The sequence below is a fragment of the Protomyctophum parallelum genome, assembly GCF_964188405.1.
Source record: "Protomyctophum parallelum genome assembly, chromosome: 5".
Taxonomy (NCBI): domain Eukaryota; kingdom Metazoa; phylum Chordata; class Actinopteri; order Myctophiformes; family Myctophidae; genus Protomyctophum; species Protomyctophum parallelum.
In genome coordinates this window covers 34,663,322-34,677,770 of record NC_139702.1, presented here as the reverse complement: position 1 = coordinate 34,677,770, position 14,449 = coordinate 34,663,322, and the positions used below count along the sequence as shown (strand labels likewise).

The window sequence follows — 14,449 nt, the reverse complement described above, 5'->3', positions numbered from 1 at the left end:
CCATTTAAAGATATATGTTGGAAGGCACCTTCAAAACGACATGATTTCTTCTCTCTGTTTTTGTTGTTGCCGTGGGCCAAAATAAGGAACCAAAATCTTCATCATTACGATCCCATGCTATGTTAATGGTGAGAGAGAGAGAGAGAGAGAGAGAGAGACGCGATGGATTGAGACAAAAGTGTGAAAAATCATGAATCTGCCTCGGTCCTTCAGCCGAAAAACTAAAACAAAAAAGCCTATTTTTCTCCCTCAAGAGTCACTTCCCTCTAAAAGCACTCACTGGGTGAGCGGAAATTGGCAATTCATTCTCTGACGCGTACGTTCATTTCCTATTACACCATCCCAACCCCACCAGCGCACACATGCACGCACGCATGCACGCACGCAAGCGCTACAATTTTATGAATAGCATTTTTTTTAACTCTAATCCTAAAGCCCCAAAAATGTGAACCTAATTCTAAAGTCGAAAAATAGATCATCTACAATCACACAATGCTGCTTTGCACTGGGATGCGTTGTGTTGGATGCGTAAATCTGTTTCAACCATAAAACAACCATTTTCTCGTGTGAGGACCAAGGAAAATGGTTCTCCTCACCATGTCTATTTCTCAAAATGTTCTATAGCCTCATGTGGACATTTGGTAGACACACACACACACACACACACACACACACACACACACACACACACACGCACACACTCTTTCTTATTCAGCCGCAATCACCACCACTGCACGTGTTCCCAAATTGCAGCCGTCCGTTCGTTCTATTTTCCTCTCAAAGTGAGAGGGACCTAATCAGCACAAATTGGCACTAATCTTCCTTCAGCGTTTCACAGAGAGAGAGAGAGAGAGAGAGAGAGAGAGAGAGGAGGAGGGATGGGGATAGAGAGAGGGGGAATTTGTGACCTACCGACTTGTTGAGTGTGTGCAGCACTCCAGTGGAAGTGGCGTGGCGTGGCGTGTAGTGGCTAGTAGGCTCTTGCTCCCTCGTCACATGCACTTCCTGTGGAGACGCACAGAGACAAGAGGGGAAAGTGTGTGAATGCGTGTGTGTGCAGTGTGTGAGATTTAGGAATGATGACACACCTGACGTAGAAGCCAAGCGCTGTAAAGCTCAATTCACACGAAGATAGTCGATCTCTAAGCTTGTGAGCTTATAGACCGGCTATATTTACTGTGTTCGTTCGTACGGCGTATAGAGTAGGCTATATAATTCGGCCCCATGTACGCCTCGGGGCTGATTTCACAACAGCTGTTGAAACAGTCGTCCCGACCTTCGCCGTCCTCTAACGACTCTGAAAGAGACGAATGACATTCCCCTTGTACTGTACCGTGAAGCCAAGCGCCAGTGAGCGCAAATAATCCACCACGGTCATCATCAGTGGCATTTGGCATGACTTTGCTATCTTCTCCTATAGAAGCTGAACATATGCCTCAAGTGACTCGTTGGCACTCTGCTATACCTTAATGCACATCCAAACTTGTCTGCAAGTGGTGGAAAGTACAAAAGTACATTTGCTCAAACTGTTTAAGTAATGTACTTGAGTACAACATTGAAGTACTTTTAAAGTGTTTCAATTGTGTTTCATACGCTACTCCAACTACCATCTCGGAGGGATGTTACTTAGATACTTGGTAGATTTGATTATTAATACACAGCCCCTATTCTATACAGTAGCTATTAGAACAACAACAACAAAAAACAGCCTACAAGCTCACAAAAAGCCTAAAAAAATGCAACACATTGTGAGGTTTTAGATCTGCTCTTTTGAAAACGATTCCACATACATTTAAAAAAAATGAATACTTCCACTTTTGCTTAATTTTTGCTGCCAATACCTTTGTACTTTCACTCAAGTTGACATGTTGAATACAGCACTTTTACTTGTAAGAGAGTATTTCTACGTCGTGGTATTGGTACTTTTACGTTAAGTTAACGAAAATGCCGCTCGCCTGAATTGAGGTGGAGGGAGGGGTATGTAATATAGCCTGTCTGTCAACTGCAGATTAAACATCGCTGCCTTATTGCTGCAAATGAAATGTCAGCAGTCTCACCTGTCGCTCAGACCAACAGGAACGCAGCGGGGTGTTGTCGACTACTGCCTTCACCCATTAGTCACTTATATAGAAGCACGCTGTCGTCAAGAAACCTCTTATCGCATATTTTAACGTTTTGTGTTTTTACAGATCAATGCCCCTATAGTACTTGATCATACTACAGAGTCACACAAAAGCATGAAAAAATTGACGATCTGCAAGCTCCAAACACATCGCGAAGTGACACATTTGAGCTTGCAGATCTGCTGCTTTGGATGGTGTTGAATTTGAATCCTGAAAAGCAACAGTTTTGGACATATGAGGTTTCCACCCCGACAGAGACGATATACGTTATCTCCAAATTTTTACTTTTGTTTTTCACACATGAGTGATGCACAGCAATAGTGAAAATAGTAGATCTGTAAGCTCATAACGCCTCGCTGCGTGAAGCATTGTGAGCGCTTGTAGATCGGTTATTTTCACTCTTATTTTTTTAAATAATGGGACTTACAAGGTTTCAACGCTTCTGGTTCTGGGTGACTGACAGGCCTGGCATGTTGCAACAGCACAAAGCACTCAGGTACAAATTATGTGTCTGGATAGAGCACAATGGAGGGGAGAAGTCCCGGTAATCTCATTACACTTATCCACGTAAGCCCTCTATACTCAGCCAAACAGACCTGGGTTGTAACTGGACTTAGTACGCTCTTTTTTTGCACTCGACACCACACACCGGTGTGTATAGAGGTGTCGGAGGCTGGATCACAGTAATCCGACTGCAAGACACTTACTTTAATAAAGTGTGATTAATTTACTAAACTCCCACTGTACTTTCGACAAGCAGCCTCTGTAGACATTTTTAAAGCACAGCTCAAGACCCACTTCTACACCCTTGCTTTTATTTGATCTTTTAATTTGTTGTTATTCATGTCCTCACTGTATTGCATTACTGCTCTTGTTTTTTAAGCCTTGCTTTTCTTTTCTTTTTTTCTCAATTGCTCTGTAAAGCACTTTGAGCTGCATTTCATGTCATGAAAGGTGCTATACAAATAAAGTTGTATTATTATTATTATTATTATTACTAGGTTTTATGAGGTAGAAAACATGTTTGAATAAATGACTACTTTTTACCTTGCAGATGTCACCTCTTAGTTTTCAGCCACTGTTATTCAAACCAACAGTGGTTTGAATAACCGCTGCTTTTGATCAATACGCGAGGTAGACAGTCAGACTTTGACGGGTTAGACTTTGCGCCACTGCACATGCTCCTGTGTCGTATATTACGGAGCCACATCACAATGAAATATCCATATACCGGTAATGTTGTATAATGTTTGTGCAGGACAAACCTTCACTGACTGAGTTTCTGCATGCTAGCTCTGAGAGGCTTGATATACTGTACACCTGCTCAACAGACTGGTGCTGTATAGTGCCGTGTGCAATGAGCTGATCACAATACAAATCTTAAAATGCAGTACGGCACGGTAAGTGCTAGTGGAATAAACTCTGACATTTGTCAGTCTGAAAATAATAAGAACCTAATCTAATCTCCTGATTATTTATTGATTCCTTAAGTTTATTTTATCTATGTATACAGTATATATAGCAAAAGTATTAGTTGGACTTGCTTGAGTTGGGGGAGTATAGGCTACATTCCAGTATGGAATGGCTCTGTGCATTACTGTTTTCTTAAGTGCATTGCTTGCGAGTAGAGGTACGGTAAAGTGACAGCTTATAGGGCCTATCTGGTATTATAAACATGCCGATCATTTACTGATAATAGCTTGTAAAAACAAACTGAATGGTTTCCGTGAGGAATAGATGTTCTTTAGCAAAGGAGAATGCCTGGAATAGTATAGATAAACCCGCGCACAATTCATTTGAAAATGTTTGATAATGTCTGACGAGTTTTTTAATCTTGGAAATATCCGTTGCACATAATGACAAGCCCACAACAGGGACACGTCAGGTTGAAAGTGTCTAAGCAGGTCCAATACTATGACCAGGGAGGAGGGTTTGTGATCTAAAAGGGTCAAAAAGGCCATTTTTAATTTCATTTCCACTTTAAAGGAAGGAAGGAAGGGAGCCATTTATGATGATGAAATAAAGAACGCAGACAGTGCATGCAAATGAATGACACACACACACACACACACACACACACACACACACACACACACACCTCAGCCAATTCTCCAATGTGACATTGAGCTATAATCAGATTCTCTCAGAGTGTTTGCTAAACAAATCTCTCTCGACCCCCCTTTTCTTTTCGGTACCTCCCCCTCCTCTCTATCTGCTGTACACCCCCATTCTCTCTCTCTCTCTCTCTCTCTCTCTCTCTCTCTCCAATCAGTAGAAGAGTTTTCAGAGGACTCGTTCATATTTACTCGATCGTTACTCGCTACTCGCTTGTCAACAAGCTGAATAATGAATAAGCAACCAAACCAACATTCAAACAATTAAGGACAACCAAGCACTTCCCGATTCGTTTCCAGTAGCATACAATGGGCTTTCCTTGGTTGAACTGATTTTTATGCTATATTTACTCATTTCTGCTGGGGACCCCCTGGAACACTACCATAAGGGACCCCTAGGGGGTCCCCGGACCCCATTCTGAGAGGCACTGATGTATAAATATGACACCATATGACAGTCAGAAATAGGCTGTATAGCCTACAGCATCATGACAGCAGGAGATCTGTGGTGACACAGCAGTGATGTGTTGACGTGAGAACCAGTGAGTCTGCTGACGCATGAGCGACATCACACACGCATTTTTATCTCTATTCCTATTCATTCATTTATCATATTCTACTACATGTAGTATGTACATACTACATTTGGACCTACACTCATCTCATCATATATATATAATATGCACACGCACGCACACGCACACACACACACACACACACACACACACACACACACACACACACACACACACACACACACACACACACACACACACACACGCACAAGATGACTGTGAATATTGTGCTTCCTTTATTTCTATTTAGACCATGGTGCACCTAGCCTTGTGCACACCTGACACCGTTATCTGACTTTGTTACCTGACATTGTTATTGTTGTCTGACTTTGTGTTGTCTGGGTTTTTGTTCTGTATTCTCAACTGTCGTGACTACTTCTGAAAACCTGCAAAGCATTGGAAGCTTATTGTACTCCCACTCCCTTTTACGTCTGTGAACTTGGTGTCGTGACAATAACAACTTGACTTCAAAGTTAAAGAAAATAAAACAAAAAAAAGTGAGAGTGAGAGAAGATGCAGGACAGGTTAGGGTTAGGTAACAATGGCAAAAGCAAGCTCCCGTTGACGATTGAGCTTCCCCCGCGAAATGTACACTTTGACCGGCTATATTCAATTATATATTGCTGGCCACGTCTGGAATCGAACCTGCGGCACCTGGGGACTCCTGCTCTCCAGATGGGGATGCAATTTTCAATGTTTCTGCTTGAAACTGGTTCGAGAACCGGTTCTGTGAAAGCACCACAGTTGCTGTTGCCTCACAGCTAGAAGGTCCTGGGTTTTGTTCCCGCTGGGGACACCGTGGGCGCTGGGGGCATGTTCTCTGATCCGCGTCATCAGTGCCCATACCCGAGGTGGGGTTGGCGAAAGGGCCTTTCTGTGTGGAGTTTGCATGTTCTCCCCGTGTCCCCTAGGGTAGGTACCCTCACAAAAAACATGCAGTAATCCTGGTCTCTAAACTAAAACTACCTCCCCCTGGCCAGCTGGGGTGCCTGATGGAGGGGAAAGGAACTGGTCAGAATAACGTGTTCTTTCCACCTGCCACGTCCTGCGGGGGAAACTCTAGCCTGTCAGGTGAAAAGAAGCAGCTTGGACTCCTCATGCATAGAAGGAATCATGATGTCAGTCCGCTGCCCCCCCAGGTTGGTAAACTTGGCAGATGAAGTGTAGCGCCCAGGATTACATTAGATAATTGACACTGGGTGAAAAAATGGGTTGCAAAATTGTGGGATACAAATTTAGGAACCAGTTCTAGAACCAAAGTTATTTGGGTGGAAAAGGGGCCAGAGAGGGGTGTGGGTGTGTTGTATCTGGTTTCTACCATTGTACCATTGTACACTTGTACACTGTACAGAGAAAGCACACAGCATAGCTCACGCAAGGTAGTGACCAGCCCCAATTGACCCTCATACAAAGTAATGGCATTAAGTACAGTTTCATAGACAGAGGTGAGAATATGTGTTCACTGCTTCTCTGAAGACGAGATGCTTACCCATTGATACATTTTGTCCCCTGAGTAGAGGGCCTCGGGCCGACACCCATGTATGTATAGGTGACAACAGGATGAGCACACAGGAACACACATTACTTATGAAATAATTATGTAGAATTATTGGTTCCCAGATATTACAGGTGCAGAGTGGGTGGTGTGCACGGAGAACAGAGAAAGATGGGGTGGTGGAAGGTGCTTGGGGAAGGTGGCTTGGGGAACACTGAGAGATGGGTGTTGTAGGCTGCAGCTAGAGTGGGGGGTGTGCGTGAGAACACAGAGAGATGGCTGTTATAGGGTGCAGAGTATGTGGGTTGGCAGTGCTTGTGGACAGATGTCACCTTATAGCCTATAGACCAGGGGGGCAGTCAGCCAGATATTTTGTGAAGCCTCATTTGAAATCGGTAGTTCATATAATGGCCTGTTGTGGCGCTGGGCTGGACCCAAAAAGCCCCATAGCTCCATAGAGGCCCATGTATTTTGGCCCAACTTCACCTAGACTGTATTACCTTAATAAACATGGTCATGAATACTTTCTTCTTCCAGTCACTAGTTTAAAGTCTCATTTCTAATGTCATAATATTCTTTTTGGAAAATTATGGTCCCATTAATTAAAAAAATGACCATAAAGAAAAAAAAACATCGCGTATGTTCTGAGGGGCGTGGCTACCGTTACAGTCTATGATCGGGATTCCCCTCCCACTCGAGTCAAAATAAAAACCAACGGAGAAGAAGGGGGGAAGTCCCGCCTCGTTGTCTGGGCAGCCAATGGCCAGCTGGTCCAAAACGGAGCCAGCCAATGGCCAGCTGGTACCAAATGGATCTAGAAAGATGGCGATTTACAATGAAGCGATTTCAGGCTTCATTTTACGTTCATGTTAGACCCGGAGAACGCTTTGTCCATATTTTTTACAGTCTATGCTATAGACCCAGTGTGCTGGTTAGCATGGGGCGCTAACGATGCAGGCCTACACACTCATCCATTCTGTCTCTGAGCAACGCTATAATAATGACTGCAGTGGATCCATTGGAACACGCAGACTTTTTTTCTCCCGAAAAAGTATGTTTTGGACATAGAAGCAGCAAGGTTTTTGCCCAACAGTGACAATATTGGCTGACAGCTGGATAGTGGTCACCATAAATCAGTGGTTTTCAGAAACCTTTTTTTTGTCAGGTCAAGTCCAAAGTCTCAAGACACACCTGTATTCCCTCCTATCCTGCAAAAGCTCTATGCATGTGTCAACTGGCATCACTCTTACTACCCGAGAGATGGTTGACAGCCGGAATGTAGACGGCACCCGGGTGAGCAGTGTGGGTGTCAGTGTCTGCCGTGAGGACTGAGGAGGAAGCCATAGAAACCCACGTGAGGCCTTTAGGAGGGCCATAGAAATGTAATGTAATAATGTGTGTATGGCTGACGACGGCACCGCCATGCAGCGTCAGCCTCTTGCCGCTGGGGGGGAACAAGTTAAGCTACAAAATCTCACAGCTCATGACAAAGTAAAAAAATAACACATATTTCAAACCAAACCCGCCCTCTGGCGGCAGGCTGTGTGGACAAGGGAAACTGGGCAAGCTTGACATGTTTCCGTGCAGCAACGCTGGATACGCATGCAATCGTGATTTGTGTGGGGTCATTTCAGAGCATTTGAAAGCTCACACAAATGAAGTGCTCAAGTTTAAGACCATTGTATTGTGGCCAAAGATTCGTTTTTGTCTTTACATTTTTGGTGTGTTTTTTTGTGTTTAAGTATTACTTTGAACTGACAAATAATTGAAAAACATTAAACATGTGTGTGCTATTTTATTTGTTTTTCAGGTGAGGGGATTTAGGCTGATTAGGCCCACTGGCAGAGCCTTTTGTGGTGGTTCTGGAGAACCGTGGGTTCTACCGACTCATGCGTGTGTCGAATATGAAGTCGGTGGGGCAAATGGTTCTCGAGTTGTGTGCATTACAACTGTACACACACGCACGCAGATACGCAGAGACGTGACGTATTTATAGTAGGATTCTAATCCCAGATTCCGATTCTACTCAAAACGAGCTTTGTGTGTGGCCGATCCCGGCACCGTCGCTGATTGCGGTTACAAAATGTATGTTTTGGCTGACAAAAAAAAAAGCGATGGATTTAACATGATTTTTTTCCGGTTTTCCGGTTCACAGACCGGTTTTTTCAACTTGAATAACACATGGCTGAAAGACCTCAGCACGGGTAAATGAATGGATTAATTAATATACTTGGTATAGTTAAAAGGGATGCCATGTTGGATAAAATATTATTTTTTAGGGTATATAATTTCTCTGTATGTCTGCCTCTTTCTATTCTCTATTCTCCCTGCATTCCTATACATGTCTGCCTGTCTGTCTCTGTGTGCCTGCCTGTCTGCCTGCCTGTCCTGTCTGCCTGCCTGTCCTGTCTGCCTGTCCTGTCTGCCTGCCTGTCCTGTCCTGTCTGCCTGCATGCCTGCTTTCCTGCCCGTCCGCCTGCCTGCCTGTCTGCCTGTCTGCCTGCCCTTGGCTAGGCGTTCCAGTGTCTCTGGCAGTGAGGCTAGCATCAAGCATGCTGATGGTAGGAGGCTTTGGCTGTGTCTCACCGCTCCATATTCCATATTTATGAAAAGAATTACTCCCCAACAGCCTGCTACCATGTCTCTCTCTCTCTCTCTCTCTCTCTCTCTCTCTGTGCGTAACGCGGAGAGTGTACAAATGTGACCATTTGCGCGTCCATTTGGTTACACTTGTGCACCCTCACAGTTGAAATCTACACTAAAATCCATAAATTAACACCAACATGCAAACTTCTGTAAACATAATACAATGGACTTTGAACACTTAACTCTGATCGCGTAAATGCAACCAAATGGACCCGTAAGGGTCCATTTGGTTGCATTTGCACTCGCTCAGAGTTCAAATGACTCTCAGGATTTCCCTGTGTGGCGTTTCTATCAAGGTGTCTGGCTGCTTCTGTGTGTCTGCTATAATGACTAGCTATCCTGCATCTACGGCGCGGAGCGCAGACAGGCAGACTTTTCCTCTGGCGTTGGCAGAAAATGTTCAATAGAAATCAATATGGCTCATTCCTCACAGTGCAGCCAAACACACACACACACACACACACAAACACCAAAAAATACAGTTGTGACAGCATAGTGTGACTTTCCAATACCGGCCTGGGATTGTATATAATTCATAGAATTCTGGGCCTATTCCAAGAAAACACACACACACACACACACACACACACACACACACACACACACACACACACACACACACACACACACACACACACACACACACACACACACACACACACACACACACACACACACACACACACACACACACACACACACACACAATACCGTGGTGAAAATGCTCTGGTTCTCACCAACTCTTGGTCGGCTGTGTGTGTGTGTGTGTGTGTGTGTGTGTGTGTGTGTGTGTGTGTGTGTGTGTGTGTTTGTGTGTCTTCCTGCCACCTATTTCAATACCAATTGATTACAGTTCACATCTGTTTCCTGTATGCGCTCATAACACTCCGGTTCCGGTGCGGTGAAAAAAAATAACGGAAATGAAAATTCTGCTGGCTTATGCTGCTATGGGGAAGCAGTTTTTAGAATCGTAAAATCGAATTCTTCTTCTTTTTGGGTCAAAACAAGCTAGATTTGCGCCTCATTTCTCTAAACGTATGATCCTCGGTTACACAATGTATGTTTTGGGTGAATTAAATAACTATCGCGGCACCCGTCAGCGAAAAGTCACTTCCTGCTTCTCGGTTTCCGAGTGAAACGGCTTTCAGAATAAGATGCTTACTGTAGCCTATTAAATGACTGGATGGCGCCCTGAGCCACCACCAGATAGCGCTGTTGGCGGTAAATAAGTTTTAATAATTATTTTTTTGACAGTTCATTCTCTTATCATTTTAATTTAATTTTAACTTCTTAATTTTTATTGTAGGCCTGTTCAAATGTCCTTTTTTTATGAAGCATATATAATAATCAATCCCTTATCTATCCCTTAAAAAGTACCCAGCTTCAATAAGTGTACAGTGTTCCACTGTACCAACGTTTGCTCACTTAAAATGTCACCGTATCCTGAGTGAGTTCTCTCTCCTGATTAGATTCAATTGATAATACAATAAAAAAATACAATAATAAATGAATAATAAGGGTAATAATAATAAGGGTAATAATAATAACTTAATAATAATAATAACAGTATGCAACTTGGTTGCATACAGTTGTGCTCTCTTGGCCATCGGCCACTGCATGGCATCAAATAGTACAGTAAATTATTTGACCTACTACTGTACATGCGCCGCAGTGCTCTGCTATACCACTTCTAGCAGCTTACAGCACATGCACCTGGCAATATCATTACCTACGGGATCAATATTACTTATGCAGTGTCTGGTGCCGTGCTACGAATATCCCATTCTGACCTGAGATCAGATTCTTAAAAGTCTTCTACATCCTGACAGTTTTCTGAAAAAGCCATGTTTCTAGCGACTCTGTGGCGCGCTATGAGCTTGTAGATCTGCTATTTTTCAATAGCTAAAGCATAACACAATGCCAACACCAAAAGGGGGTTCCGCGCCCAAAATGGGATATACGAGAGCCACGTGCGTGCGCTCCGTTCATCCCCGTCTGTCAGCCAGAATAACATCATTTATCATGTCCACTCCTACAACACCTGACTCCCGCATCACTGACTCTCTCAAATGTATTAGCATACATTTCAAAAAAGCAGAGCTGCTATTTTTAGGGCCTCGAACGAACAGTAGCGACTTATAAAGCCAAGAGAGCTACTATCTGGGAAATGGGAATATTATGCTTGTAAAATATATGTATTTTTATTCTTCTACAGTACCTGTTTTTTTTTTTGTTTTTTTTTTGCGGCTTACGCCTTTTATTGATTTTTTAAGGGACAGATAGTAGGCTGACAGGAAACGGGAGAGAGATGGGGGGATGACATGCGGTAAAGGCCGTGTCGGGTCCGGGAGTCGAACCCGCGGCACACCGCGACTGGATCACCAGTCCGGTGCCCAGACCGTTACGCTACGGCCTGGGCCTACAGTACCTGTTTGACCGTAAGTTTATTAACCAATGTGGGAAAAGTGTACTCTCTCAATTTAATTCAATTTAATTTCAAATGAGCTTTATTGGCATGATGATAATCACGTTTGTATTGCCTATTATGTACAATTAAAAGGGAATAAATAATTGTGTAAACAGAGCTGTCATATTGCAAATTATAAGAAGCAAACTTACATAACCATTACAATTTAAAATTTCTGATAAATCTCTCTTATTATCACTCTCTCTCTCTCTCTCTCTCTCTCTGTCCTGATATATTCAGCATTTTGCTTAGTAAAAAATATTTGAATATAAAGTAGGCCTAGTGAATTTTCAGAATGTTCCATTCTGAATGATACGCTTACGAGTATGACACGTTGTGACACATTGTGAGCATGTAAATTAGATTGGCTATTTTCAGCAAAGATATTCTGAGCAAAGACAGAAAAGGTACTAGTATAGAACCCTGATTGACTCCGCCTATAAACATATAAGGCGTTTTAAATGTACTTAGTGACTTCCCAATGTCCAATCAGAGTGCACATACTGTATAACACACACAGCACCCCACACAAATATACTACATTATGGATATACCGGTAAATAACAACAGGATTGTGGACAGCGTATGCATGCTCTAAATGGTTCTCGGACCGACACAATGAAATAGTTAATTCTTGAGCAGAGCCAGCATGAGCCAGCAGCAGAGTAAATCATTGATACTCAACATTTTTTAATTGAAGGACCCTCCGTTATTTTTAGGGGCCATGCACGGACCATTTCTGATGTATGGGACCCCCAATCTGACCGCAATGTACTAATATTATATGGCTTCTTCAATATTATTACTTAATACTGTCTGTGACAATTGTACCTTTGTAAGTGCTTTCAACCTGCCAGCCCTATTTTGGGTATAAACTAAGTCATGTCCTTAATATAATATTGTGTTTTATATTTTGGCATTTATATATTTTTGTCAATGTTTTTATATTGCGTGACACATTTCAATATTGTGTGATACTTGTACTAATCTATATGCATTACTACTGGTGTTAAATGTTACAAGCTGGGGTTTGGGGGGGTATAGACTCTATAGCAGACACAATATCAGCCAGGATAAAAAATACCATAAAACCCAGAGGTATATTTCCTTCGGTGTAAGCTTAGGGCCCCAAAAACTATGGTCCGACACTGCTTTTCAGCGTGGAAAAGTGGATCGGCAATTTGGCACGGGCTCAGTGAAAATGAAGAAAGACAAGCACAACTCAGTCCAAGTACACCTTTCCGAATACACAGCTTTCACAAAACATAATGTAAAATAATATATATATATGCCAGAATTCCCAAGTCCAAATGGCACCTTTGCTGGACACTGCCACAGAGCAAAAGACCAGGTCATTTCGGATATTCTTCTGTGGAGACTACCCTGCCCATCAAGAGGAACACGACCTCTCACTTTTCCAGATGTTCTGAGTAGGGACACAGGACTGACTGTGAATGAACTTGGTGTGGCAATGAGCAAGAGACCAGTGGAAGCAGCTTGTGTCGCAGATCTCGAGGGCACTCGAAGGATGATGATGATGATTAGGGCCTACATGCAGGCTACATGGCACAGGCAGGCAGACGAAACCGTGTATCCGCCTTAAATGAGTAGTTCACCTCAAGAAATGACGTATTTTCTATCAATGACACACGCCATGGAGCCTTGAACTCATGGCTCATGAACTCATTTGTTTGTTTGTGTCACATTGTGTCACATTCCTGAGCCAATAACGTGATGCCCGGGTCATCCTACTGGAGACTCCTCCTCCTCCGCTCATCACATGGCTCAGGGATACGACAAAAACAAACATCTCCATGAATTCAAGGCGTCATGGCGTGTGTCATTGATAGAGAATAAGTCCCTTCATAAGCCTTCCTCATCGCGATGAAACACGCACTGTGCCGTTGTTTGTCTGCAGGCCAACCTTAGTAATACAGTTCCTTATGAGGACAGTTCTGAGAGTGCTGGCATTTTCTTGGCTGTGCAATTAAAAGTACCATAAAGGACGTGTGAGTGCTGGCATTGCTTCTTCTTTTTTTTTATTCAGTAAAACTGAATGAAGTCGCTAGGTTCCAAGTATAGTCGATGTGTACTCACTCTGCGAAAAAAAAGCTTATAGAAGCATTTCTATATGTAAAATATGAGATTTATGGCGTCTCTCTCTCTCTCTCTCTCTTGATACACCTAATACAACCCTGTATACTGTTATGCCCACGCGATACAAACTTTTTTTGCTTTATTCAAAGTGTATTACATCATATGCAAGTTTCACAGAAAGAGAATATGACTCTTAGTTTTTTACATTTTCTCCCACAACTCCTTTCAACATTCATTCCCACCCACCAACTTTCCCCACGAGGCCAGACATACAAACAACAAACAACATACATACACAGGTATAACACCAATAGGTTGAGTAAGATAAGATACTAAGATACAGAGAACGGGATCACATGGTTATGTTCACATTAATAAACAACTTCAAAGGGACGCGATGCAAACTTATAGTGAAGAAATCAGCATCTTCCTTGCGTTGAGGGGAGACGCCAGATGTTCGGGGGTGTGCAGCCACCGTGTATGCAGTCACAGCGCACAGGCAGCGCTGGGTGAAACATGCTCCCTAATTCCTTCCTGTATCATGGACACTTCTTTTATCTGTGTCACTCCTGCAGTCTCTCAGGGTCCTCCGCGCATCGCTGCATCTGCAGCACGGGAAGACGCAACGCGCCACGCAGCTACACACCTGTTCAAAACCCTCCCACAATGCGTTGCTGTCAAGCAGAAACTTCTCATCTCCATGTTCTAACCCCGTTGTGTTTTTTTTTCTTCTTCTTTTGTTCCTCAAATCAACGATGCCCTACTTGATCATACTACAGCGTCACACAAAAGCATCAAAAGTAAATAGCAGATCCACAAGATCGAAACATGGCGCGAAGCAACGCGTTTCGCGCTTGTAGATCTGCTACTTTCGCTAGTTTTAATTCATTTGAATCCTGAAAAGTTTTGGAAGAAAACAATTAGCTATTAAA

At 43.1% G+C, this 14,449-nt stretch overlaps 1 long non-coding RNA gene across 1 annotated transcript in view; it reads right to left on the bottom strand.

Annotated features, from left to right (window-relative positions):
* Positions 1 to 910: 910 nt before the first annotated feature.
* LOC310858184 overlaps positions 911 to 14,449 on the bottom strand; it is an 80,603-nt gene continuing 67,064 nt past the window's right edge. The window contains exon 3 of the long non-coding RNA XR_014569202.1: positions 911 to 1,005. This is a non-coding gene — a long non-coding RNA (uncharacterized lncRNA). The remainder of the gene's footprint in view (positions 1,006 to 14,449) is intronic.